At 38.5% G+C, this 24,172-nt stretch overlaps 2 protein-coding genes and 1 long non-coding RNA gene across 9 annotated transcripts in view; 2 read left to right on the plus strand and 1 right to left on the minus strand.

The window, feature by feature from the left end:
* The window catches only part of LOC120514461 (natural cytotoxicity triggering receptor 3 ligand 1-like), a 240,417-nt gene that overhangs the window by 85,805 nt on the left and 130,440 nt on the right, over window positions 1-24,172 (plus strand). The gene's annotated exons all lie outside the window — the stretch shown is intronic.
* LOC120514463 lies at window positions 9,020-11,818 on the minus strand. Of its 4 annotated transcripts, XR_005630469.1 has the most exons (6): window positions 11,560-11,818; window positions 11,443-11,487; window positions 11,290-11,353; window positions 10,635-11,200; window positions 10,445-10,493; window positions 9,020-9,292 (listed from the first exon to the last, which is right to left on the minus strand). It is a non-coding gene; the product is annotated as an uncharacterized LOC120514463 (long non-coding RNA). The 4 variants fall into 4 exon arrangements; XR_005630468.1 differs by having other exon boundaries at window positions 11,443-11,818; XR_005630470.1 differs by having other exon boundaries at window positions 10,445-10,483; window positions 11,135-11,200; window positions 11,290-11,818.
* Window positions 14,992-24,172, plus strand: part of LOC120514462 — a 37,020-nt gene continuing 27,839 nt past the window's right edge. For 3 of the 4 annotated variants that reach the window (XM_039734852.1, XM_039734854.1, XM_039734855.1), the window contains exon 1: window positions 22,946-23,397. The gene's annotated coding sequence lies outside the window, so the exon portion shown is untranslated. Of the gene's footprint in view, window positions 15,053-22,945; window positions 23,398-24,172 lie in introns of those variants that run through there. The other variant, XM_039734853.1, reaches the window with a different exon arrangement.

A 24,172-nucleotide genomic window follows, 5' to 3' on the forward strand; every position in this document is an offset into this window, starting at 1 on the left:
TGTTGGTGAGTATATTACATTAAACAGGCGTCGAAGATTTGAAGATAAGTGTCGACGCTTGATAAATCCAGTTTGATCTTGTGATATTACCCAAGGCAGCACTTTCTCCATCCTTCTAGCTATGATTTTAGAGAGTATCTTAACATCATTATTCAGAAGTGAAATTGGTCTGTATGATGCACATTGTAAGAAGTCCTTATTTTTTTTAGGAAAGACAGTGATTAATGCTTGGCGGAAAGTTTGAGATAGAATTTGATTGTCTCTGGCTTCTGTAAATGATGCTAATAGGAGGGGAGCTAGCTGAGTGAGATTTTCTTATAAAATTCTGCAGGGTAGCCATCAGGGCCTGCTGCTTTCCCGCCTTGAAGTGACTTTATAGCATCTAGTAATTCTGATAGCCCAGAGGTTTATCCAGTTCCTCCGCACTAAAAGTATCTATTTGTGGTATCTGTAATGTATCCAGAAATGGATTGTGTTTTGTCTTCTTTAAACTCAGTAGAATATAAGGATTTATAGTAGTCTCTAAATGTGTGCATTATATTTTTGTGGTCGATGATTTTGTCTCCGTTCGTGTTGGTGATTACTGGGATTGCGTTGTGACTTCTTGCTTGTGAATTTGTTGAGCTAAAAGCTTATTAGCTTTCTCTCCATGTTCATAGTAATGATGTCTGGATTTATAAATTAGTTGTTCAGTTTCTTTAGTTGTCAAGAGGTTTAGTTCTGAATGCAGAGCCTGCCTTTTCCTATGTAGAGCCTCGCTTGGAAGCCTGGCATGTTCTTCATCTATTCTAGTAATTTCGCTTTTTAGCTCTGATACTTTCTTGGTTTCTAATTTATTTCTGTGGGAAAGATATGAGATAATCTGTCCTCTTAAGAAGGCCTTTAGAGTTTCCCAGTGTATTCCTGCAGAAACCTCTGAGGATGTATTTGTCTCTAGGAAGGAACTGATTTGTTTGGATATAAATTCTGTACAATTCTCGTCTGCTAATAGAAGGGGTTAAGACGCCATCTGCTAGGTGAGTGTGTGGGCATAGTGACTTTAGCTCCAAGATCAGAGGTGCATGGTCAGAAATAACAATAGCATCGTATTTGCAAGATTTAATCGTAGGCAAGAAATTATTATATATAAAGAAATAATCAATTCTTGAGTAGCAATGATGTACTGGTGAGTAGAAAGAATATGTTCTTGAGTTTGGGTTTAAAAACCTCCAGGGGTCTGATAAGTTGTGATCAGTTATAAACTTTGTAATTATCTTTGCAGTGTTAGATGTTGTCCCCCCTGTGATAGAAGTCCTATCTAAGAGTGGATTTAAAACACAATTAAAGTCCCCAGCCATTATAATTTTATGAGTGTTCACATTGGGAATGGATGCAAATAAATTTTGTATAAATTCCTTATCATCAACATTGGGTGCATAAACATTTATTAAAATCATTTTACAGTTAGATAAGTTACCCATGACCATCACATATCTCCCTTCAGGATCCAATACTACATCTGATGCTACAAATGAGACTGTTCTATGTATGAGAATTCCCACACCTCTAGTTTTCTTTGTAAAACTAGAATGGAACATTTGGCCAGTCCAGTCCTTTTGCAGCGGAACTGATCCTTGCTTAGTAAGTGGGTCTCCTGTAAAAACACTATTATAGCATTTAAACCTGTTAGGTGAATGAGTACTTTCTTTCTCTTTAATTCGTGATTCAGGCCTTTAACATTCCAGCTCACAAAGTTAACTGTCCCATCATGGAGACATTGATTCTGAATTTTTGATGTCATTTTATAGTCTTAACTGGAAGTGAGACAGCTTTAACCTTAATTTCCTATTTCCCCAAGAGTTATTGCCATGCAGCCTATTGTTACATTGGTAGTTATAATTATAAGGATTAAAAGGATAGATTAGATATAGATATAACCTGCTCTCTTTACCCCCCCTTATCCCCCCACCCTCCCACTTTGCCTCCCCGCGTGAGGCTGGACCCCACTTCACAAAGTCCCAGTCCTTTGACATACCCAGAGACAGAGCACGTCCAAAGCAAAACAGGCCAGGATATGCATCGTAAGTCTTAATGCAATATTAACAATAAAACAAGGGTATGAGGTTAAACAGTCTCCTTTAGGATAGTAGAAAAAAACAATTAAAATAAAAAAGGGTTAATTTCTTCCACACACGTCTATAACTGTAATTAAAATATAAACAGAAAGCATCCGAGTAATGAAAAGGATATATAATTATAATACCCATATCTTTACAAATAGTTCAGACAGTAGGTTATATCTCCTTGCCATTCAGTGACAGGATACGACTCACTATTGTGTTTCAGAATAGTGTCGGGATCAGCTTTCTTAGTTCCTTTTCTGCTTCTTCCTTGCTGGAGAAGACATAGAATTGGCCTTGAATTTCCACTTTCAGTTTGGCAGGATACAAGAGGCTGTATTTGATATCGGCTTGCCGTAACTGCTGTTTAATGTTGTAGGAGGCTGCATGTTTAGCAGCTGTTGTGGGAGAGAAATCAGGGAAAATCCAAATGTGGCTATTTTCATATATAATCTCTTGCTTGTGTCTGAGGAGTGCCATTACCTCTATCTTAAATAATAATCTCTCGAAGCGGATAATAGAAGATCTAGGTCTAATGGTATTTGATCCGTGTATGCGATAAGCCGCTGCTATCTTGGTATCTGATTTAAAGTCCTCTCCAATTATTTTAGAGAATAGTTCAGCTGCAAATTTCACTGGGTTTGGACTTTCACGATTGTCAGGTAGACCTTCGATTCTAATATTATTCCTTCTGCTTCCATCTTCCAGAGCAGCAAGTCTGTCTCCAAATTTTTTGCATTCAGAGTTGGCAGCTGTTGCTTTTCCTTCAGCACTGGCAGCTAGATTTTCGGCTGTTTCAATCCGAGTCGTGAATGTCTGCCTGACATCCTCCAACTGATTGGGAAGTGTGCTCAGTTTAGACGTGGTTTCCTGAATGTGCTCCTCAATTTTATCCAGCATACCTTTAAAGGCCGCCTCAAAGCGAATATATTCGTGTTTCTCCGAGTCTTTATTATCATACTGCAGCTCCCGTCACAGCTTCTCATTTGCCTTCTCGTTTTTCTTTATATCTTTCTTTATCTCTTGCTTGTGCTCAGCGATCATCACCTTCAGTTCAAACAGATCATTTCTGCTTTCGTGCACCGTAGGTGAGGTGGTGAACTCTATTACAGCCGGTGTTCCTGGCTTGTGTGGAGTAGGTGAAAGCGTGGACTGCAAGGCCTCTTCCAGTTTCAGATGATCTTCTCCAATTGGCGAGCTAATGTGACCTGTGTCACTCGCACTCGCACATTCGCTCCCCATTTCGCTCTCAACTGGAGACGATGCATCATGCAGCAGACCGTGGTCCCGAGGAATCTGGGCTTTCGCCCGTCTGTTCCAGGTCAGTCTCTGAAAGGCCATACTTTGAGCTTGAACTTGGACTTGTCGGTCTGAGCTTGGATATAGCTTTAGTTTTCTTTTCCATTTCCTTCTGAGTCTCTTTCTTGCCAGCCATGTTTATATATGCTTGTATATACACTGTAGTAGAACCCTCAGGTTGGATAAATACAGGATATTTCAGGACAATAAGAAAATAATATAAAAAAAAATAAAACCGCTTCTAATGGAGCTCCGCTTCAGCCGTCCATCTCTCGCAACGGACAAGACCAACAATGTGTATTGTGTTGTATTGACCCCCCCCCATGTTTTTGACACCCACTGAACACCCAATCTACCTGGAAAGGGGTCTCTCTTTGAACTGCCTTTCCTGAGGTTTCTTCTGTTTTTTCCCTACTAGGGTTTTTTTGGGAGTTTTTCCTTGTCTTCTTAGAGAGTCAAGGCTGGAGGGCTGTCAGAGACAGGATCTGTTAAAGCCCAATGTGGCACTCCTTGTGTGATTTGTAGCTGTACAAAAATAAATTATTTTATTGCATTTCATATTGTGGATGCCAAATTCTGACCCTACCATCTGAATGTTGTAGTAGAAAGTGAGACTAATCAGACCAGGCAACATTTTTCCAGTCTTCTTATTGTCCTGTTTTGGTGAGCCCGTGTGAACTCAGTTGCCTGTTCTTCGCTGACAGGAGTGTCACCCGGTGTGGTCTCCTGCTGCTGCAGCCCACCTGCTTCAAGGTATGACGTGTTGTGCATTCAGAGCTGCTCTTCTGCACACCTTAGTTGTAACAAGTGCTTATTTGAGTTCCTGTTGCCTTTCTATCAGCAACAGCTCGGACCAGTCTGGCCATTCTCCTCTGTCCTCTGGCATTTTCACCAGACAACTGCCACTCACTGGGTATTTTCCCTTTTTCTGACTGTTCTCTGTAAACCCCAGAGATGGTTGTGTGTGAAAATCCCAGTAGATCAGCAGTTTGTGAAACACTCTCAATAGCCTGTGTGGCGCCACCAACCATGCCACCACCTTCAAAGTCACTTCAGTCCCCTTTGTTCCCCGTTCTGACGCTCGGTTTGAACTTGAGCAGGTCTTCTTAACAAGGTCTACAGGCCGAAATGCATTGAGTTGCTGCCATGTGATTGGCTGGTTAGATATTTACGTTAACAAGCAGTTGGACTGGTAAACCGAATAAAATGGCAGGTGAGGGTATTTTGATTAATTTGACTTTGCTAAGTAAAGCCTACGCTTAAGTCTAAGTGAACTAACTGAAACCAGACAGGCAGAAATCTGCATTCCTATGTTTATTGAAATTTCCATTGCCATCATTTGTTGTCCATCATCAATAAACGGGATATTTGTAAACTCTTTTGTATCAAACTTTTTTTATTTTTTTGTTAAGCGCCAAACGCTAATCATAAATGAAGAATCACGATGGTTAAACTGATATAATCGCAATAATCCAGAAAGCTGCTCTGCCCCACATCTTGTCAGCTGTTATTTGTTGAGCTGTGCTCTCTCTTCATCTTGTCATTTATTAACACACCTGTCAGTCACGTCCCACACTCACAGTGGTGTCATAAATGTCTATGAAACCCGTGCAAAGCATGTAGGTCGCCTAATAATCCAGCGTTTCTCAACCTTTAAGTATTTGCGACCCGAGTTTTCATAGCAGTTTTAATCGCGCCCCCCTAACGTTTTTTGAAAGGAGCCCACTAATACCAATTTGTTCTTTTTTAATTAATCATATATCATAGATGGATATTTTATTATACCTACTTAACTTTTATCGACATTTATCTAATTCTATATTTATCTTTCTAGTATCAGAATGTAGTTTAAGTTAATTTGTCTTGGTTTCAATAGATGTATTTTTCTTGTTTTCTTTTTTTTCACACCTTCGCGCCTCCCTAGGGGGCCCACCCCACAGTTTGAGAACCACTGTAATAATCATTTGAATACAATACACCCCTTGTGTCGCACGTAGGCACCCCTTAATCTCTTGTTTCGGTCACACCCAAAGCTTATCTTTTGGGTATATAAACCCCTGGTTCTGGTTAGTTGTGGTACGCAGCAATTTGAACCTCTGTCTACGGGCTTCTCTTTGTCTTGATCCAACCGTGGAATTCACTCGCCTTGTAAGTGTCTTTGAAAACTTCATTCTTCAATGTATACTCTCTGCTATGTATTGCTTTGTAAATCATTCTTTATTGTCTTTGGTTGTACACCTGTATATACCCGTATGTTTCTTTTGTATATATTTCAGTTTACAACGTGGTACGTACAGTAAAAGCCTTCCAGAAAGCTCCCCCCTTGTTTTTCATGTGAATGTGCACATAAAAGGATGATCTCTCTGCGGCCCGCGTTGCAGGAACAGAGAACGGGCGACGCAAAAATACTTAATACGGTACTTTACCACCACCCCAACAGAGTCACGCTGCAGACTGCAATACCTCACGGAACGCCCTCCATATCACGGAATGCCCATAGCTTCAGTCACGGAACGCCCTTCAGAGCACAACATAGTTCACACCCATGTAATGACGCAATTTATCATAACGCCCTTTCCCAGCGTCACTCGCGTCATGCCCTCTGCGAGACAGTGTTGATACGCTCGTTGTACAGAATGCTGCAGATGCTGTAGTTGTACAAATTACAACAGTTTTCTATCTGGTCAAACATAAACGACTTCCAGTTTCATACTTATGCTATCAAATCATTCTAAGCTCTTTCATGATTCCAACACTTCGCCGATATAAAGTACAGTTTTTTGTTTGTTTTTTTTTTGTTTTTTTTTTACTATTTTGAATGGTTGTTCATTACGTTTTCCCCTGAAGTGTTACATTATAGTAAAAGTAACAAATCGTATTACTATCCAGTGTTTCAAACGGAATGTACCTCATGAAACTCACACCTATAGATTTTCAATCTATAAATGTATTTCATATTCCCACTAGCAAATTATACACATGTGAAACAATAATAAGCTTCATTATTTTTAGAAGGTTTTCAAAAACAGCGCTACATATAAAATTAGTTTTAAAACTGACAAGGAAACATTTTAGGAAACAGTCATTTATTTATTGATTTGATCCATCAACGTTTTCATTACTAAAAGCTGCATGTGTGAAATACTGGATGTCATGTCCATATCAATTGAAAGGCATGTGACAGCCAGTAGAGTTTACATAATTTTACATTGTTTAACTTTTCAGTTTGAGACAATCGTGATTGTTCTTAAACCTTTTTTGTGCAACATTTAAGTTGATTGCAAAGACCTAACTTATACCAACATAGACTCAAGCTGTCTTTGAGTCGTCATCTTTGTAAAATTTTGATAAATATCAAAAACTGTTACAACTACTAATAATAATAAATAGTGGATCAGTTACAGTGTGCTTTCAGCAGGGAATTATCCCGAGGTGATCTCATCATTAAACATACAGTATTTATTGTCTTGTGCATACTGTACAATGATATTGTTATTTACTGTACATGCCTCTCCAGAACAGTGAAAATATAATAAAACACAACAAAGATATACCTGTAGAATACAATTTACAGTAGAGATATATATTCAGGTATATTACAAATATTTATACCTAGTCTTTTTCTTACGTTTCTTATTATGATTGGCTGTTCAGTAACTCTTTAACTAAACACTTTCTTTAAACCCATACTTAGCGCCATTGGTTCTTTACAATTTGCCAGAAGGGAGGATTAAGAAAAACACTTGTGCAGGATGGCCGAGTGTGTAATAATCTTAGCAGAATGTCTTCTGGATATCCTGGACAGAAGGCAGCTGGGTGCCAGTAATAGTTTGTGGCTTTCACCACCCTCGCGTGTGTGCCCTACCAGGATGTGATGCCGCCAGTGAAGATGGACTCCAGACAGCACATGTGAGACATCTCAGGAAGGCATTGGTGAACTTGGCAATAGGCAAACCGTGCTGTTCCCTCCTCAATTCATCAGTGATTGTTAGTGTACGAAATTAAAACCAGCTCACCATTTCCACAGCACCCCACAAAAACAAACCACAGCTTAATCCATTCTCTGAAGTCTATGACCTGCCCCTTAATTTTTGGCCATGAAAGGTCAGATTGTCCTGGGACCACTGAGTCAGCAGATAGACCTCTTATATATATATATATATATATATATATATATATATATATATATATATATATATATATATATATATATATATATATATATATATATCACTATCACTGCTTTTTGCAGATGATGTTGTCCTGTTTGCTTCATCAGGCCGTGATCTTCAGCTCTCTCTGGAGCGGTTCGCAGCCGAGTGTGAAGCAGCTGGGATGAAAATCAGCACCTCCAAATCCGAGACCATGGTCCTCAGCCGGAAAAGGGTGGAGTGCCCTCTCAGGGTTGGGGGGGAGATCCTGCCCCAAGTGGAGGAGTTCAAGTATCTCGGGGTCTTGTTCACGAGTGAGGGAAGAATGGAGCGTGAGATCGACAGTCGGATCGGTGCGGCATCCTCAGTGATGCGGGCTCTGCATCGGTCTGTCGTGGTGAAAAAGGAGCTGAGCCGCAAGGCAAAGCTCTCAATTTACCAGTTGATCTACGTTCCTACCCTCACCTATGGTCATGAGCTATGGGTAGTGACCGAAAGAACGAGATCGCGAATACAAGCGGCTGAAATGAGTTTCCTCCGCAGGGTGTCTGGGCTTTCCCTTAAAGATAGGGTGAGAAGCTCAGTCATCCGGGAGGGGCTCAGAGTAGAGCCGCTGCTCCTCCACATCGAGAGGAGTCAGATGAGGTGGCTCGGGCATCTGATCAGGATGCCTCCTGGGCGCCTCCTGGTGAGGTGTTCGGCACGTCCAACCGGGAGGAAGCCCTGGGGAAGACCCAGGACACGCTGGAGGGACTATGTCTCCCGGCTGGCCTGGAAACACCTTGGGATTCTCCTGGAAGAGCTAGAAGAAGTGGCCGGGGAGAGGGAAGTCTGGGCCTCTCTGCTTAAGCTGCTGCCCCCGACCCGACCTCGGATAAGCGGAAGAGGATGGATGGATATATATATATATATATATATATATATATATATATATATATATATATATATATATATATATATATATATATATAATCCTGATTTGTAACATGGCATTGTTTCATACAGTAGTTTTTATATTGAGTCCCAGGGGCTGTACATTTTTTCCCAACTAATTTTGCTTTTAATTAGACTCCCTTCTTGAACTTGCAAGCCAACAGTCTAGGTTTTGAAAATTAAAGTGATGTATCAAAACACACTGATATAATTACCACATAGGGGAGTGTAACCTGTGGGAGGCATTTTAGCACCCAAACCCTTCACACAACCACACACACACACATAAGATCCAGGTTCAAATATGAATTTATTTTAAAGAAATAAAGCACACAATCCCAGTTAGGACATCCATCTGTGTCCTCCATCCATTACGTTGGCCATTTCAGTAGACAATGAACTATTGAAGCAGATCAGAAAGCCAGTCCATCCCCACTTTTCTTTACAGAGAATCACTGATCAAATCCACTGAACAAAATGACATCACGGTAGGTTTTTTCCACATGAAAAAAAATAAAACACAAAAATCTAATTTGTCGAACAGCAGCAACTGATGGGAATATTTTTTTTAACCCGTATCTCATCAAGAAAAAAGTTCATGTCCTTCAGGCATTCAAAAGTAAATAAGAAGGTGGACATGACTTCTTCAGTCTCTTCATTGTCTCCCCTTTGTTCTTATTTTTTAATTGTGTATGTAACTTCATCCTCGTCCATTTCCAGAATTCTTGGCTGGAGGACTGTGCCAACAAGTTGGTCTTTGTTGGCATCCAGCCAGTCACAAGCAGTCAGGATGTTTTGGATCAATTAAGACTTTTTTATGAAAAAGAAAAAAAAAAATACTGTCAAGTACTTTATTAGGAATATCAATCTATTAACTCCACTTTTACCCAAAGAACAATCAAATTGGCTTATGAAATGAACACACCAATATGACCACAGCATGTCATAGGAATGCTTAGCTCAATTGATTTCTCTCGCTTTTTGTCTCTACTGCCTGTAGGCATGAGGTAGAGTGAAAAATAAAAAAATAAACTCCAGTGTACAACTGTAGCAGTTCATCTTCAAGGGAATGTCATGTCCAGTTAGAAACCATTCAGAAAGTGCACAAATAATTCAAAATGACTAAGTGCTCTGTAGTGAAAAAAGCATTCGTTTTTATTTACTAATACATTGCTGTAAGACCCATTTCAGTTCAATCTGAACGTCTACACGAATTGTACTGAAGTGAGTCCCTGAAAGACAAAGAGTCCAATTACCACAGCATTGTCACTTGTGAAGGCCAAATTCATCATTTTAAATATCATCATTTCAAATAATATATACAGTACAGGCCAAACGTTTGGACACACCTCCTCATTCAATGTGTTTTCTTTATTTTCATGACCATTTCCAGCACTCCATCACTCTCTTTCTTGGTCAAATAGCCCTTACACAGCCTGGAGGTGTGTTTGGGGTCATTGTCCTTTTGAACAATAAATGATCATCCAACTAACCTGACTTCTGCACAACACAACTGCTGGTCCCAACCCCATTGATAAAGCAAGAAATTCCACTAAATAACCCTGATAAGGCACACCTGTGAAGTGAAAACCATTTCAGGTGACTACCTGTTGAAGCTCATCGAGAGAATGCCAAGAGTGTGCAAAGCAGTAATCAGAGTTTTGAAGAAACTAGAATATAAAACATGTTTTCAGTTATTTCACCTTTTTTTGTTAAGTACATAACTCCACATGTGTTCATTCATAGTGTTGATACCTTCTGTGAGAATCTACCAATGTAAATGGTCATGAAAATAAAGAAAACACATTGAATGAGGAGATGTGTCCAAACCTTTGGCCTGTACTGTAATTTAATTGTTCCCAGTTTAGTAAGCATGCTTTAAAAACTGCTGAAACATTCACCCAAACATATTACAATAGAAATGCTACATATAAAAAGTTATACATAATGGAAAGTGTTTACCTGAAGCAAGCGATCACTCCATTCTAGACTGGTTGATTTCTGAATGATACTGAAAAGGAAAAAGAAAGTCATCACCTTTAAGGCATTTGCTGTGCCATAAGAATCATTTCACTACATACCTGACAGGACTGGCTGTGCCTTTGTGAGGTACAATTTGCTAACAACTAAATGTAACCATAAATATGCTGACCTGCACATTCAGTTAATGTCGCCTGTTGCCACAGATGAAATTGATCTTTGAATAACAAGGAAAACGGTCAAAAAGTTACACTCCACAAAAGCAACTCTATGAAGCCATTCATTGCCTAAATTTTAGGAACAGTAAAGTAAATGTTATACTATTAATTGTACTGGCATAAATAATTCAGTCAACATTTTCATATTCTTCAGTAATGGAAAAGAAGGGTGGGGGAGAAAAGTCCTTGCTCTTTCCTATCTTGTCTGGAATTGCTGGAAGCAGAAATAATTGCCATTTAATAAATCAGTTAGAGCACAAGCACACAAAACACTCATTTTTAAGACCACCATTTTCTGCCCCCATAATACCACTGACACACCACAGGGCTGACGAGAGACACAAGTCAGTGACAGCCTCACCGGAGACCTGCTGTGTGACCTGTTGGTCAAAGTCTTTTTGTGAAGTTCTAATATATAAAATTAGTGTCAGAAAGCTTTTCAACTGCTAATTACGAAGCACTGCCCGTGGGGCACAGAATGTCCTTCTTCTCGTGTGGAAAGTGAAGACCGATGTCTTGGCTGGAAGATAAAAAAAATTTAGAAATACTGTAAGTTGACAAATTCTTATAACTGTTCTTCCCTTAAAAAAAGCTTGAAAAGTTACACACCTTTAATGCTGGCTTTGCGAAGTAAGAGATGACACCACCATCTTCTAATTTTTGGCATGTCTTCCTAAAATATGTAAATCTGGAAATTACAATAAATTCTATGAATAAAAAAAATCACAATATTCAAACAAATCTTCCACTTAAACCACTGACCTGACTGAAATCAAATGCTCTTCCAGTGGCAATGTAGAGAGCATACTAAAAAAAAAGCAAGTTATTATTTGAAATTAACATTTACATCTTACTACTGGCAGAGTGTCCTCCACTTACCCTGAGCAGTCCAGGCTGTCAGTCTGTGTGTGTAGATTCTATTAATTTAAGAGGTGATTAGTTAGTACAGGAGATATCTGTGGGTGTTTTTTGTCTTATACTAGCAACACATATTTATATTCACATTCCCTTCTTCTGTGGTTCCTTCCAGCTACCTGGCATTATTTTAGAGGCAATTTTCCTACAGATAAAATTTGTTTTGTCAAAATTGATTTATATTATATTAATGTATATTAAAAACAAAGTTGATATGAACTTTGCAGATGGAATATCATTGTAGAACTGGATTAATAATATTTAATTCTGAAAATGTGCCAATTAATAATTTTATCACACAGAAGAAAGAATTACTTAACCAAAATTTAGCTGGAGCCTTTCATCACTTTTTATGACAATGATATTCATTTCAGATTGCAAGAGTAGAATTATTAGTAATAGAACAGGTAGAGAAATAGTGAACATCAGATAATATAATCTCTAGCAACTTTTAAATGAACAAATAATTTATGAAGGGAGTGACTTTGGCTTCACACATGAGACCATAGCACACCATTACAAATTTTTTAGAACCTTGAGGATGTTTTACCACTGTGCCGTTATGAATTATTTACACAGCTCTTCCAAAATAGCTTAGTGAAAACTATCCATAAATCCATTTTCCAACCTGCTGAATCCGAACACAGGGTCACGGGGGTCTGCTGGAGCCAATCCCAGCCAACACAGGGCACAAGGCAGGAACCAATCCTGGGCAGGGTGCCAACCCACCGCAGGACACACACAAACAAACCCAGGGCCAATTTAGAATCTCCAATCCACCTAACTTGCATGTCTTTGGATTGTGGGAGGAAACCCACGCAGACACGGGGAGAACATGCAAACTCCACGCAGGGAGGACCCGGGGAAGCGAACTCCTAACTGCAAGGCAGCAGCGCTACCACTGCGCCACCGTGCTGCCTAGTGAAAACTATTAGGATCAAATTTTTTAAAGAAGAATAGTTCAAATGGACAGCAGTCATCACTAGGTGACAGAAATAACAGAGTAAATAAGGAACGGTCCTGCTGAAATGCTAATTTTGGGAGATTTGGACTGAGGTTCAAACTGAGTGAACTGAACATATGAACAAAGATTAAAAAAGAACATTAAAACTTTTGAACGCTGGAACTGAACAGTTGAACAAAGATCAAGAACAAAGAACTTGAACTCAGATGGCAGAGGCTGGGCAGTGACTGGTGCAGTGGGCATGGAGGACAGAGACTGGGTGGTGACCGGTGCCATGGGCATGGAGAGCAGAGGGAGCACTTTAGGACCTTTGCCACAATCTGACAAATGCCTGAGGAACTGATCTTTATGAACTGTTGTTTTCTGACAATAACAGCAATGGTAATGGCCTGATCCCTGGAAGTTCAGTGAACACTTGTATATTTTAAAACCTGAAACAGTACAAAGAAAAAAAAAGGTTAATATTCAGAATTATTTTGCTAAACATTTAAAACTTAACAAAAGAAATTCAGATAATCCTTAAATTTAATAGAGTTAAAACAAGCAAATCCTGTCCTATTATTCTTTTAAACAGAACAAACTAATTAAAGACTCTGTCAATGATGCATTTAAAGATTTATGAAAATATACTATATGTTGCCTGTCAATTGTAGGCAATGTAATTCCACACTTACATTCTGAAAAATTAAAGTATTTGTAGTATGATCTTTGTCATATTCTACTAAATATTTTAAAAGAGAAAATTGTTAATACACAGTCATGAATTAATTAATCTAAAATTATTCAAAGCTAGCTTTTCAAAAGGTTAAAAAGTACACAGTATACTATTTTGTCAAATAAAATCATGTTGTTAAGGTGAATACCTAGCTGCATTAAAGTGTATTAAAAGTGTCAATTAATCAGATTTTACAAGTTACAAGATACATTCTAGAGCACTTCACATCCCTCCATGAACAGCTACTGTCCTGCTGTGGCTCTGTAAGTGGCTGATGAGGCCTACATGATCTGATCTTTTATAGCAAAACAGACCAGCAAACTCCTGAGCACCAAACACAACTGTAGGTTCCTCTGAGGTCTTCAATATACTTATGTGTCTCTGGTGAATATAAAATAGATAAAAAAAATATAAAATAGATCTGAAAAAGTTCTTAAAACTGACAAACATGCACAAGAACAATCACTTCACTTTATTTCAATTGAAAAAAAAAACTTCAAAAGCAGTATTTTTGAAGAATGCAGGAGAGGTGGGCATGAAACATTTAATATTATTTTAAGAGTTCAAACAAACTGTACTATCATTGAAAGAACTTTATAAAATAAATAATAATAATAACAACAACATGATTCTATCCTGGCTGTTCTTTTCCTCATTATTGTCTACAATCTAATTTGAACTTTCTTGAACTGAAGGAAATTGAATATTGCATTCACACTTGCCCTTTGTTTGTAGCTACTTATTAAAATGTTCAGTTATGTACTGTAAATATATATACAGAACTATGAAAAAAGATCATCTAAAGTGACCTAAGTATATTCAAACTTCAGACTACCAACATTACTATAATTGAAAAACCAGTATATCCACTATTAACTGTGTTTGTCTTAGAAAATTATGCAAACAATAAGCTTTCTGTGGAACATTACCTTATAATGGCTCAATCTCTCTGTATTGTCTTTCTGAAATATATTTTGATATCTTCTGATTTGCTTCTGATTAACTTTCATATACGTGATATACAGGACAAATGGTGAATGATATTCTGGCAATTATCTTAATCACGGTCACTTATATTTGATTACAGTCCGCTACACTTCGCTATGGTTAATTATACTCAACATCGGTCAATTGCATATTATAACAATTGTTATAAAAATTATTGACTGCTGAATCCGTCGATTTACTACTTAGAATCCAGTATTCTGATTAGCCCTGTAACAATTAGCTACACAAACCATCCTGTTTGTTGTTTAACTGTTAATACTTTCTTAGAGCGCTTAGTACTGCACGGAACCTGAAAGTTGATTCAACATCTTTATTACACTGTGGTATAATTCGTACCCTAGCAGTAAAGTATAATATTACCTAATACTAGTAAAACTTGCAACAAACTCACTGCCATCTTAATTTCCAACTCAAACTCTTTTTCTTTCCTCGAAAAGCTTTCAGAAAGATTTATTCTAAATCCACCATTCCTCTGGACTCCGACAAAAACAATGATGACGTATCAAAGCTGACATCAGATGGCGTTCCGTGTCTAAATTCCTAAGTATTGCAGGCTGCAGGAGATGGATGGGCTGCAGCCAGACCATTGGCTAACCTCGAAAATGACGCGCCCATATATCCCGCCAATCAAATAAGACGAAAAGCGGAGAGGCTTTATTAACTGGTGTTTGTAGAACTTGTGCATCTTTTCTTGTGTTTGCCAGCCAGCGTTTAAACTCCGTCAAGAATGAGAAATATGAAGCTGATCGTACTGTATATGCTGCTAACAGGTAAGTTTTACGTGTTACTTAAAACGTTACTTTTTACCGTGCACACAGACTGTAAAATTCACTTGTTTAGTAGTAGTGGCGAATCTCGATTTGGACTCCTGTAGATCAGAACTATATTAAAAAAAAAAACGAAAAAAATTGTAGATCAGAGAAGGTGGATAGTACACATGAACTGCACGGAGCGATTGGGTCTAGGGATGAAGGAATGAGCGGAGGGCACCGGTAACCTGAGACGAAAACGCTAAGCTTCGGAAGAGACGAGAGGCGCGTCCCCGTGAATCAGTTGGCGGCTTAGAGAGGGGAAATCGATTTGTGGCGCAGCCCAGTCCGGCGACAGCCAGTTTTAAGTCCCTCCTTCAGTGAAGTCCTTGTTTCAGATATTGTATAATTGTCCATGTCAAAACATCAAACATAACTTTTTTATTGAGAATGTTTATATTGTTTTTCAAGTTCTCACCAGTTTAAAATAAGTCCAAGAGGACAATAATTTCAGGTTTTTTTTAAATCTTAAGGTAGTATAACTTTGGTACAAGGTTTAAACTGATGGGAAGCTGTAAAAAAAAAAAAAAATCAATATGTGTATTTTAGAGTTTACATGCAGTTTTGTTTTTTTTTTTTTTACATTTAGCAGAGACAGGAGGAGGTACAGAATTTGAGAGGCAAAGTAAGGAGGGAAAAAGAACAAGTGTGTAGTGAAAAAATAGCAAAGAAGATGGAGATAGATGGGGAAGTGGTGTAAGCAAATGAAGTAAATAAAAAGAGTGGAGATGAGGGTAATGAAACAGGCAAAGAGGAATGTCATGAAGAGAGTTTACATATAAAGTAAGAAGACAAAGAAGAGATGAAGGGACAGATGAAGAAACTGAGGTACAAGAATGAGACAACAGAAATAAATGGGATGGAAAAATGATTGAGCATTACAGGTGAAGGCCAAAGAAAAGAATGAACTTCAAGCTGATTTTGTAGATATTACTAATTTAAGTATCCAACAGATTCAATATTATTGCATAAATCCACTGTCAGAATTATTTAAAAGTGAATTAAGTTTGCCTGCATATTGGAAGCATATTAATATACTGCCAAATTCCCCAAAAATCAAACGGTTCAATTCCTTCAGAGACAGGGACAAAATGAGGACATCTGGCTGAAATATTCTATTGCAACATACTGGATAATATTCGTTGCTTTAACCATTGAATTTTTATAATAATGATTTAATAATTCTTTGCATTTATATAGTGTTTTTCTCACTACTCAAAGCGCTCAGCAATTACAGGTTAAGGGCCTTGCTCAAGAGCCCAACAGAGCAGAGTCCCTATTGGCATTTACGGTATTCAAACCAGCAACCTTCCGATTGCCAGTGCAGATCCCTAACCTCAAAGCCACCACTCCGCCTTTATAAATCAGAATAAACACAAAAACCACACTAGAAGTCAACAAGTGTAAAGAACTGAGGATAAACTAAACTAAAGATCAAGAAACACGTTCACAGTGTGTGCCACATGCCAGGCATGACAAAAAGTGGCATATGTTTAAAGAGAATACACTTGTCATAGCATTTGACTTAGCCTATCAAGAAATGTAATCTGCAGAAGAGGGAGAAAGTCAGTCTTGTCTTTGGCAGTGATGATGAAAGTTAGCTCAGCTCAATGATGGGTGACTCTGTAGAGCACCTTGAACTCTTTGGTCAGTATGAAAGTACCCTGCCACTTCTTCTTGACTTGGTGTTCATAAATAGTGCAAAGTCCAGCATTCATAAGCTTTTTTTGCTTTAGTAGAAATATTTTGTCTTTCATTTTGATCTTGCCAAAATGCCATGCAGCTTCTATGGAAACAGAAAGGTGTCAGCCCAGATCAGTGCCCTCCAGAGCGATAGATGTTATTCAGTTCAGTAGTTAGGCAGAATGCTTTGAAAATATAAATGAGGCTCGTTCTGCAGTTGCACAATTTCCTGAAAAAACAAGAACAGCTGCAGGAGATGCCAAGACACAGTCGATCAATTATGAGTTTCTTCTTTGCTTGGACTGGAGATGACAAGCATCACTATCTCTCCAAAAATGGCTGACTGAGACCTAGAAGTTGCATTCGCTATCACTGATGGCATTCTCACTATCCTGAAAGATTTCAGGAACATTGGAAGAAAATCTAGAAGAGATAAAACAACACACTATTCAGGCTGTAGAAGCAGGTATTGATACTCCTGATGTTATTCCAAGGGTGCAAAAATTATCTGCCAACTTAATACACTGCCATACACTAAAAACTAGACTGTGCACCACAAACTCTGGAAGAGCATTGCAGGGGATTATTGCATTTCATGGTTTTGGATGTTCCTGTAAGAACTTCATAGACAATTTCACATGTACAGAAACTAAACTTGAGTAAAGCCACGCACATTCTCACGGCAGCAGAATAAATATTCCCAAATTCATATGCACGTTTCAGTTCAGTTTTGCAAACTGGCAGCACTCCGCGTCAAAGCAGTGCTACCATTTCCTTGTTGTTTCCCTTTCCTTTTCATACTTTTATCCATGATGTGGGCTTTATCAAATACACCAAAATTAATTGCATATTGTTTACAAATTTAAGGCACTTGATAGTAATCAATCTGTAACAAATAAAGGTCCATGGAATGGCCAGCCAAGCTATTCCAGATGCCATAGCTGCTTTAGCGTTGTTACTCTCAGTGCACCACTCAGAATATTTTATCCACTGTATCTGAGTGTGGAGCTGTACAGCAGCTGATCGGAAAGCTCTACAGCGGGTTGTGTGGAGAACACAGAGGATTATCGGGATGTAGCTTCCAGTTCTGGAGGACATTTATAGCAGACGCTGCCTAAGGAAGGCCATCAGCATCTGCATGGCCTCCACTCAGCCATCCGCACAGTCTGTTTGAACTTCTCCCATCCGGCAAACACTTCAGAGCCTTCTTGCACAGACTTCGAGGTTCAGAAACAGTTTCATCCCAAGAGCTCTAAATGCACTCAATCAGTCCATCAACTTCTCCCGGTAGAACTGCTTGTACTTATACATACAATTACCTCACTAGAAACTTGTACTACAACTGTAATATTGCATAACCTGAGCCACTTTATGAACCATTTGCACTATCTGCACTATATATGTACATGTATATTGTAGTTATGCTTTCATGTGGTATACGTTTGTATATTTTTCATACTTTTGTAGTCCATTATTATTATTATTTTATCATTTTATAGGAAAATAAGTTTATAGAGGATTTGTATATTGAATCTTATTGTACTATATAATGAAACTAAAAGAATTCAATTCAGTTCAATAGAAGAGAGCACCTCGTATTTACAGATGATGATGACTGGCTTCTAAGTCGATTTAAATTTCCAAGCACTATCCTCTTGTGCTCTGTGCTGTTAGAATACCAGGATGTATACTTGATTTAATTTTTAGGATGAAATGCATTAAAGTATGTATAGTACATTATACGGATAAAATGTTTACTTAATTTAAATAATGTATACTGTTAATACTGAAACATGTGGGGCACGGTAACACAGTGGTTGCAGTAAGCTGGCGCCCTGTCCGAGGATTGTTCCTGCCTCGTGCTGTATGCTTGATGGAACTGCCGCAACCCTGGATGGATAGATGGATAGAATAATTAAACATGGATTACGAAGATTTTTCAACGTTTCTTAAACATGTTGATGAATCAGCATTCTAAGCTTACAGATTGTTTGACATTTATTACAGAGCTTATTGCATGCCGATTGGTTACTTCAAGAAAGAAACGGAAGGGCAGGAATTGGGGGTTGGTACACTTGATGAAGACCGTACTGCTACAATAAATTATTTCATCAAGGGTTGCGCACAGCACAGCAAGCACCTTAGAGGACGCAGGAACAATGCCTGGACGGGGCGCCAGCTCATCGCTACCACTGTGCAACCATGCCCCATGTTTACTACATGCTTTAATTTATTTCATCATGAAAGTGATATCAAGTATACATCTTAGTATTCTAAAATGTTCAGGAAGCTGTAATTTTTTTATTTTATTTTTATTTATTATACTTTATTAATCCTGAAGGAAATTACTTAGTTTTTTCGCATACCCCTTGGGGCCAGAGCGCAGGGTCAGCCATTGTACAGCACCCCTGGAGCATAGTAGCATCTCTTTTGGCAGTGACGGGGATTTGATCCGGCAACCTTCGGGATACCAGCGCAGATCCTTAGCCTCAGAATGTAATGTATTCTGTATGGTGATCAGTGCCTACGTGCTCCTGTCTACGAAAGAGAAAGCCCGTTTAAGAAGCACATAGTGATTCACACACATAGAATACAAAGCAGTTAACATAACACTTTAGTTATGATGGGAAACTCTAGAAAAATAAACAGATTTTAACATGAAGTTTACAACTTTCAACTTTAATGAACAAAAAAAAAAATAAAAAGATTAAAGTGGAAATGTTAAGATTTAAGTTTACATTTTGACCTTTTTTATCTTCACTGTGTCATTTTTCTTTTTCTTTGTTCCCTAATATGCTTCCATATGACACTCTGATGGTGCTATGACACTTCTTTTCACGGTGACTTTGATATCTGACCACCTCTTTTTTTTTTTATTTCGGGCACTGTGCGACTTTCTGAACTTCACCCTTCGAGTGTCTCCGCCACTCTGTATCACTCGATCAACTTCCTTTTGTTGTTTATATCACTGCTTACACCAACACATACTACGTTTTTCCTTGCCTCCACATCACATTCACTGGAATTCTTCTAATTTCTTCCATGCTTTTGCCATTGTCTTTTCACAAAATGCTGAACTTAAAGGGCTATTTATATTGATTTGTATATTCAAAGGGGCGTAATTCTGGGAGGAGTTGGGGAGGGGCGACAGGCGCATGCACGTACATTACATTTCACGCTGACCGGATGTACGTAGCGGAAGTGTGTGGGAGTTGGCTTATGCACGGTTTTGTGCATCTGACTTTTTTGTGTGTACGAACATTTCCACTTTCGTCCGTATGCCATGTTTTAGTGTGAATTTTACGCACGGTGTTATACATGAGGCCCCAGGTCACTTCACACTTTGACTGATTGATCTTGAATGCAAGTTATTGTAGATCAGGATGCATCGGAGGTCATGTCTACTCTGAAGGAGCCCAGCACGACTCACTCTGTACATACAGAAAAAAATAAGAATGTACGCTGGAAATATTCAAAGAGAATAAAGCTCGCTCAGATTGTTTTTATAGGTCCCTTTAGATTAGTGACAATCTACACCATTGTGTCAGTGTCCTTGGTAGAAATGTCATACTTCGAGCGAAAGCTGATTATGTCCTGACTCAGGGGGGTCTCTGTGTTAAGCAAAGGTTCTCTGATTTACTACTTGTTGGCATAGGTAAGGACATAATTAAAATCTTCAGAACTGTAATCTCTAATAGAAAACGTATTATGGTGAAAAACGAGCATAGCCCTCTTTCACTAAACAACTTCCTTTCTCATTTTTATATAAAATATATTTTATTGTGCCTTTAAGAATTTTTATTTACAGCGGTTACTGTAATTATCATATGTAATTTGTAACATGGTGTAATAATTGATGAACATTTGCAGCACTGGATTGAATCTTTGTTTTAGACCAAATCAAGGTTATTAGAAGAGCAAAGTTTTGGTTTACACTTTATATCATTCTTGTTGATGAATGGGCTAAGGATGAGAATTTCTACAAAAAAATATGTGCATTTTCTGAAACAAAACCTGACATTAGCTTGTTGGGTAGATCTAACATTATGTGGCTGCACCTCCCTATCTCCATGACTGGTAGTCAGCATGGTCTCCCATGCAAACCATTGAGTAGCTGACAGGGTGGTGTTCATATTACCGTAACAAGATATTCTTAGAGCTTTACATATGCATAGATTTGAAGAACATTTTAAAGTAAAGAGTCAATTTTGATAGTAATGTCCGCACTCGCTCATGCCAGTTAGACAAACGACTCTCGCTTCCTGTGTCTTGTTATCTCGAGAGGTGAAGTGGATGCAGCAGATGGTGAAGTCATTGGCTGTCTTCCATAAGAGACATAAAATACCTGCACATTTGACTGGTGAATTAAATCCATTCACAATTCTCCCATGTTGGATTTCAATAGACTACACGGCCAGACTCCCTCACCACAATTTGTCATGGATATTCATGCATTTATCTGGAACCCCAATAAATATCTCAACTTTTATATTCATGTCAGTTTTTCACTGGCAATTGGTTTCAGATTTGTACAAGGGAGTCTTAACTGATTTATTAAAATAGTATTTTCTGCTTGGCAGATAAGCTAGTTGGTCTGATTTAAATTATAAAATAGTGTCTGGTCTATGTATTTAATAAAATAGATTTGAAATTGAAACCCTTTATGTTTTATTAGAATAACTTACCATTCTTAATTATCTGTGTATTCCTACATCTTTTTGCCTGTCTTTCATTGTATTTGTTTGTCTATTTATTATGACGATAGCTGCCATCTTATTTGTACCTGTCAGATTGCAGCACTGAAACTACTATGTGAGCTTCCGCTCACTTTCTGAGCTGGGCTGCCATACTTGTTTGGAGTTCATTTATTTGCTTGCATGTAGCATCTTCACTCTAAGTGGACACAACTCTGTTGCACCATCATACACTACCTAGTCAAAAAATAAGTCACACACCCTACTATTTCATGGGACTATCTTTAGCTTTGATTACAGCACACATTTGCCATGGTATTGCTTCAAGAAGCTTATGCAATGTCACATTATTTATTTCCATCCAGAGTTGCATTCATTTTTCACCAAGATCTTGTATTGATGATGGCAGAGCTGAACTGCTGCATAAAATCTTCTCCAGCATATCCTAGAGATTCTCAATGGGTTTAAGGTCTGGACTCTGTGGTGACCAATCCATGTGTGAAAGTGATGTCTCATGCTCCCTGAACTACTCTGTTAAAATCTGAGCCCAATAAATTCTGGCATTGCCATCTTGGAATATATCCATTCCATCAGGGAAGGAAAAAAATCCATTGATGGAAAAAACTGGTGATTCAGTATAATCGGGTAGTCTTGTTTTTGGGCACACAACGTTGCTAAACCTCAACCTGACCAACTGAATCGGCCCCCCACAGGGACTAGGCATGATGGGTGTATCACTTCATTTGCTTTTCTTCTTCCTCTGATGCAGCCATCACTCTGGAACAAGGCCAACCTGGACCCTCAGACCACATGCCCTTTTTCCATTGCTCCGGAGTCCATTTTTCCCCCAATTAGCCTCCCTGATAAGTGGTTTTCTTAAGGCTACACCACTGTTTAGTCCCAATACCTTGTGTTCTCCTTGCATTGTGCGTGTGGAAATGCTTTGACTTTGACTTTTAAACCTAGGCATGAGTTCTACTGTTGATTTTTTTTTTTATGATTTGATTTCACCAAACCTTTAAGTGATCTCGGATCACAATTGTTCAAGATTTTTTCTGACCACATTTCTTTCTTGAAAATGATGGCTCACCACTATCCTCCAGGTTTTCATAATAGTTCTTAACCCAATTTTAATTGTTTCATCAGTCTCCTAAGTTGTTTTCTTTGCTTGATGAAAGCCAACAATAACCCTTGTGAAACAGAGTAGCTTCATTTCCACAACTACAGGATATGTCTTCCGACACGGTAGTTAAGAAATGAGAATCTACTCTCTGCATTAGTTAAGTTTAAATAACGTGTTGCCAGCTGAAATGTGTGAATCACTGCAGCACTTACCCAATGGTGGGCCCTCACCTGGTGGCTTAGTTAATCCAGCGTGACAGTTTTTTTTGGCCAGGCAGTGCCATCATAAATGTCTCATATTAATAATGGTGAAAAGAGCCTTCAGCTTTTTATTATCCTCTGAAACTGACTTTCCCAGAATGTTTCTATGTGAGAAATCCCACACAGAAGTACTGTAGTTCTGAAAAGTTCATGCTAGTTGTCTTTTTCAGGCTTGTATTTTGCTCTAACTCATTTTGTTTGTCTTGCCAGTTGCAGCAGGTCAATTGTCCATCAACACTCCACTTACTGATGTGCACGAGCTTCTCCATTCAGATGTCCTCTTGCCCTGGTTCTTCACTCCAAGTAGTAAATATGGTCTGACATATATGCTTCTGACCTGGAAACACAATCATGTGGTTCTGGCCCTGTACATTTATGGGGAACTGACAACCACCAACAGAGTAGAGATATTGGAAAGTGACCTACACAGCGGCAATGCCTCCATTCTACTCAAAAACGTTACCATTCAAGGTGAAGGAAACTATACATTTGAGCTGTATGAGGTTCCACATTTTAATAAAAGCCGCATACAGCTTAAAGTTGAAGGTAGGTGCAGTGTGAGTGGCTGCTTATGTTAGCTCCAACATAATATTGTTTTACCCATTTATAACAACTTGGATTTCTGTAAAGGCTAATATAAAGTATACCCTTTTGCCAGAGTTATCTAATCTGTGTGTCAAAATACATGACGCATTTCACCATTTTGACTCTAATAATCAACAGTAAAAAAAATACTGTAAAATATTCTTTGGAGCGTCTTTAAATCTGAGCTAACAGGAGGTTTCCAGTGCTTGGCTTTCTTGCTTAATGTGAATGAATTAAATATTAAGAAGTTCATGTCATAGATTGCAGAGTAGTGCAATGTACACCAGGGGTCTCCAACTCCAGTCCTGGGACTTCATGTATAAACGGAGTGTATGCACAAAAATGATGCTGCTTACAGATGGCTTAACGTCTATTACAGAGCTGATTGTGTGGCGATTGGTTACTTGGAGAAAGAAATGGAAGGACAAGAATTGGGGGTTAATTCATTTGAAAGAGACAGTACCGCTGCAATAAATCATTTCATTGAGGGTCATGCACGGCGCAGCAAGCATCTTGTGGGAGGCAGGAACAATCACTGTGCCACCGTGTTCCCATGTTTAATGACGTGCTTTAACTCCTATCATCATGAAAATGATATCACGTATATACAGTGGTGTGAAAAACTATTTGCCCCCTTCCTGATTTCTTATTCTTTTGCATGTTTGTCACACAAAATGTTTCTGATCATCAAACACATTTAACCATTAGTCAAATATAACACAAGTAAACACAAAAT

Source organism: Polypterus senegalus, chromosome 14 (assembly GCF_016835505.1).
Source record: "Polypterus senegalus isolate Bchr_013 chromosome 14, ASM1683550v1, whole genome shotgun sequence".
NCBI lineage: Eukaryota > Metazoa > Chordata > Cladistia > Polypteriformes > Polypteridae > Polypterus > Polypterus senegalus.